The sequence below is a fragment of the Portunus trituberculatus genome, chromosome 48 (genome assembly GCF_017591435.1).
Source record: "Portunus trituberculatus isolate SZX2019 chromosome 48, ASM1759143v1, whole genome shotgun sequence".
In the NCBI taxonomy this organism is placed as follows: Eukaryota; Metazoa; Arthropoda; class Malacostraca; order Decapoda; family Portunidae; genus Portunus; species Portunus trituberculatus.
The window spans coordinates 5,935,925-5,941,222 of NC_059302.1; the positions used below are offsets into that span (position 1 = coordinate 5,935,925).

General features: G+C 33.0%; 1 protein-coding gene across 5 annotated transcripts in view; it reads right to left on the reverse strand.

Moving 5' to 3' along the window:
• The window catches only part of LOC123498705 (thymic stromal cotransporter homolog), a 13,143-nt gene extending 9,219 nt beyond the window's left edge, over window positions 1–3,924 (reverse strand). For 3 of the 5 annotated variants that reach the window (XM_045246068.1, XM_045246066.1, XM_045246063.1), the window contains exon 1: window positions 335–473. The gene's annotated coding sequence lies outside the window, so the exon portion shown is untranslated. Of the gene's footprint in view, window positions 1–334; window positions 474–3,846 lie in introns of those variants that run through there. The other 2 variants (XM_045246064.1, XM_045246065.1) reach the window with 2 other exon arrangements.
• Window positions 3,925–5,298: the final 1,374 nt, after the last annotated feature.

A 5,298-nucleotide genomic window follows, 5' to 3' on the forward strand; every position in this document is an offset into this window, starting at 1 on the left:
TTGGCAAAGCTTTCTCTCTTACCCACATTCCCCTACTACTACACACACACACACACACACACACACACACACACACACACACACACACACACACACACACACAGTCATCTCTCTCACTGTAGTTCCCATCTCTCTCTCTCTCTCTCTCTCTCTCTCTCTCTCTCTCTCTCAGCTTATCGTTATACAATGCATACAGCAATTGTTGCAGATGAATAAATTTAGAAAAAGAAAGGTCACTGCCTTCTCTGTTCTGTGCCTCACGTCAATGAATGAATAAAGCATTCGAGCTAACATTCCTATTAGTACAGTATATACACTAGAATGAGCGTCTTACCTTGCTTGCATTGAATTGTAGAGTGCCGAAACTAACTCATTGTTATGGTTCACTCACTGAGGGGGCTCTGTCTTCAAGCAAGATTAGAGTCAGACTGGTGGGCTCTCCGTTTTGTGTAGCTCCTCCCACCTAACATCTTCTATGTCGTCTCCATGCATTCTAAGGCAGACTTTATTTGTATTTGAGCTCTTCGTACCTTTTCTCTCCTGAATTGTCTTCTAAAATGTTTAAGTTAATACACTACTTCGCTGTGGTCATTATGGCGATGATAGCACCGAGTTATGTAATACGGGCAGTGTAACGTAATACAAGATGGCACAGAGTAACTAAGTCAAAACTTCCATGGCTACAAGACAGCACAATATTATGTATGACTGTATATGAATTACCATGCGCACTTTGATGAATTACATAGATACATTACTCACACTGAAATATTTATGGATATGATGATGTATCTTTATCTCCTGATCTGATAATAAGGTCAAACGTTTGACATTCCTTATCATACATTCACATCCTTATGTCATTCACTCTTTCATAAGGGAAGATAATTTGTCATACAGCATTCTAATCTAGACATTATTATTACTATTTTTATTATTATTATTATTATTATTATTATTATTATTATTATTATTATTATTATTATATTTGTATCATTGTTATATTATTATTATTATCATCATTATTATCATTATTATTATTACTATTATATTGTTATAATAATAATAATAATAATCATTATTTTTATTATTATCATTAGCATTAGCATTAATAATAATGATAATCATATTATTATTATTATTACTATTATTATTATTACTATTATTATTAATATTTTTATTATGATTATTATTATCATTATTATTATTATCATTATTATTATTGTTATGAATAATATCAATAATACAAAAAGTAGCAATGATGATGATTATTGTTATTACTGCTGTTATTGATATTACTATTATAATCATTATTACCAATAAGATTATTACAATGATTACTTTTATTATTTTTTTGTTACCTAGTACTTATCATTATCATTATTATTGTTTTAATTGTTATTGTTATCATTATTACTGCAATAATAATAATAATAATAAATAATAGTAATAAATGATAATAATAATAATTAATAATAATAATAATTATAATAATTATAGTAAATTATTATTTAATTATTATTATTATTATTATTATTATTATTACTATTATTATTATTATCATTATCATTATTATTATTGTCATCATCATTATAATTTTTAATAACAGTAATGTTATTAGTATTGTTATTATTATTATTATTATTATTATTATTATTATTATTATTATTATTGTCATCATCATTATAATTTTTAATAACAGTAATATTATTATTATTATTATTATTATTATTATTATTATTATTATTATTATTATTGTCATCATTATTATTATTTTTAATAAATAATAATAATAATAATGATATTTTTTTGGGGGGGGCGGCGGTTACGTCCGGTTCCCCTATTACATTAGGGTTAGGACGGTGCCTCCTGACAGAGGAGTCAGGAGGACTTTGGTTTTGGCATTTGGGAACCGTTACTCCGAGTGGATGCTCTTCCTAACCTCGGAAATAATGAGCTCTGAGCTCGTTCCGTAGGATAACGTCTGGCTGTCTCGTCAGAGACTGCAGCAGATCAAACAGTGACCGTTGCCAGGATTCGAACCCGTGCGCTTGAGATCCGTGGGGCCCACAATAATATAGTAATAATAATAATAATATATATATTATTATTATTATTATTATTATTGTTATTATTATTGTTATTATTGTATCATCATCATCATCATTGTTTCTTATAAAACAATGTGAAATTGGTTTTCAAACGGAGTGGTAGATGACAAATATTCACCAGTTAAGATGTTCGTGCATAGTCAATAGAGCTTTAAACAAAGGTTACTAGGGATGATTGGTTATATATATATATATATATATATATATATATATATATATATATATATATATATATATATATATATATATATATATATATATATATATACAGTGCTCTTGGCGTTGCGCTTCTTGTACATCCCTTGTACTTATAGTATTGACCTACAAAATTTGTGACTTCAGAATTACCCAAACGCTAAGCCTCCTAATCTATGTAGCAATACAGTGTCATGGCGGAAACATGCTCAAAGTCCGTCTACACGAGCATACACTTGTTGCTGAGAGAAACGAGAAATATCGGTGACAGATACACCGCCTGTTTTGCAGAGCAACTTCGTGATAGAAGTCGAGTTAATACACCAGACACTGTCTGTGGTCCGTGGAGTGATTCCAGTGCCATGCATTCGATACAACCCAAGGGTACATAGAGTTGCATATATGCACCGGCCACAACAGACTGTGCGGTCCTCACGAGGTGATCTGACTTAGAAATAGTAAGGTAATATAATAAGTAAAGAGCAGCAAAGCAAAGTTAAAAATCAATTAGAATCGCATATACATGTATGCTGAGTAATGTGTCAGGACTTAAGAACAGAGGAACATAAGAAAATGAGGGAAGGCGCAAAAGGCCATCCGACCTACACGTAGCAGTTCCAACTTATTTCCACCTATCATCCCCATCCAAATATTTGTCGAATTAAAAAAAAAAAAAATATTGATTAGCACTTGCAACCTGCTTACAGAGTCCGTTACATTCATCAACTACTATTAGAGTACCACTTCATTCCTATTTCTTTCTAAACTTTAATTTTTCAAGGTTGAACCCATCATATATATATATATATATATATATATATATATATATATATATATATATATATATATATATATATATATATATATATATATATATATATATATATGGTTCTATCCTTTCTACTGATCCTAAGAACCTTGCTACATGTTCCCTTTGTTGTAACCCCTATTTCACTTAAATACTTTTATCAGGTCCTCTCTTAACCTACGTCTCTCTTAAGTCTAAGAAATACAAATTTAACAGTTTCAATCTCGTTTCGTAGAGAATATCCCTCACCACCTGTATCCTAAGTAATTATCCTTTGCACTGATTCTAATAGATTTTGTAACTTTTAAGAATTCGGAATGCCAGTGTTTTTGTTTTGATCTTTTTTTTCATGCACATGGTTATTCCACAACGGAACAGAGTGTTACACGCCTGTCGTCACATCAAGATGAAGTTAACGTATCGCTACACGAGTTCTAATACGCTGTCAGATAACCTTCACTATTTTAGAGCCAGACTCTCACTGGCCAAACAGACACCACAGTGTATTATAAACGTCACATCCGCGTTTGCACACTGTATTCTTATGGACAATGTCTGCCAAACGCTGTATGCTTGTGTAAATAATACGTTAGCAGGTGAACTCCCTACAGTGTAAGGGACATGAAGCCATCCTGTCTATAGCAAGAGTCTAGTGTTCCAGTCCTTTTTCTAATACTCGTAGTCTCTCGCTGCATGTATTTTTTAAAGTCGCTGTTGGAAATTAAACTCAACTTTTCTTCACTGGATCAAGAAAAGCCTGTTACCCAGTGTGTGGATGCACCAGTGTGTTGATGCACCAAGTAGAATGTGTGCGCAAAAGCTGCTGGTCCCAAACTAATAATCTGCTGTACTCTCCGTGTTCAGGATGTTCACGCTTGTATTCGAGACCTTTCCGAGTCAAATTGAATCTCGGGTGACAACGTGTCTGGCTGGCTGGTATAGCATGACGTTACTGAAGTGCTGGTTGGAATCACAGCACAGATTCTATGTTACATCCTGATATAGAAGTTCTTCAGTTTGTTACGAAATCTGTTTCTTCAAGGTGATGTGTTTGTTCACACTGTAGGTAATAAATAAAGAAAAGAAAATATCTGATCTCAGAGAAATTTGTATCACCCACAACATTAAAGGTCGTACTCTCAAACGTCTCGGTGTCTTAATTTAGCTCCACTACTTTAATTAAAGCTGTAAAGAGACGTACTTCTGGATGTTATTTTGGATATTGAGGATGTTTTCATAATTTTAGTGATAATTTGACAACAGTTCTGCGCCATGAGAGAGGTCAGAGAAGAGTGGGAGTAGGGCCATTTCTAGTCTTTATGCGAAACGCTGTTTGGTATCCCGGTGTAATGAAACTAGGACTAGTTAATTCTCACTACTCTAAGGTGTTTCGGACACCTTCTCTCACATATGAATGTTTCATTTGGTGGGCTCTAGGAGGAAATTAGCTGAATTCCTAAGTATGATAGCCAATTTTTTTAACATTGTTATGCACATGATGCAGTAGGAGTGTTCCTGTAAGGTAAACCTCCAATTTCCAAATTACAAAGTGCATATGTAACAGATATAAATAAAATTGTCAAAAATTTTCAAAATATACTGTCACGAGATTAGATGCTATAGATTGCCCATGAACAAGATCGAGAGAAAGCCTTAACGACCTACCTAGGTAGGTATCTTCGTGAGAGAAAACGAAAAGTTGAAAGCACAGACTTTAAATATCACCCTAGAAAATAGTAAGTTAAAACTCCCACCAATATTATACGCTATATGTTGAATTTTTATTAAAAAAAAGAAAAAAAGATATTGAAATATATGTAGAAAAAAAAGTTGAATAAGGGTGTATCCTTGAGAAAAAAAAAAAGAAAATACTGCAGGAAATCCGCCGTCTAAATCCTGCTAGCACGGCATAGCACCACTATTACGTTTTTTTTTTTTAAATATAGTCACATATGTTGAGCAGCCCGGAAGCAACCACAGTAAAAAGTCAATGTTTTTTTTTTCTATATTGTTACGAATGTGCCTTTCTGTGGAGGTGTGTGTGTGTGTGTGTGTGTGTGTGTGTGTGTGCAGTAATGAATGCAAGTTCTTAATGATGTGAATCTCCAAACTGGTGGGAAAAAAGCGCGTCTCGGGATCAGCAGCCCGGTCCCTTCAGAAGACGATAGTTGCAGCGACGTACAC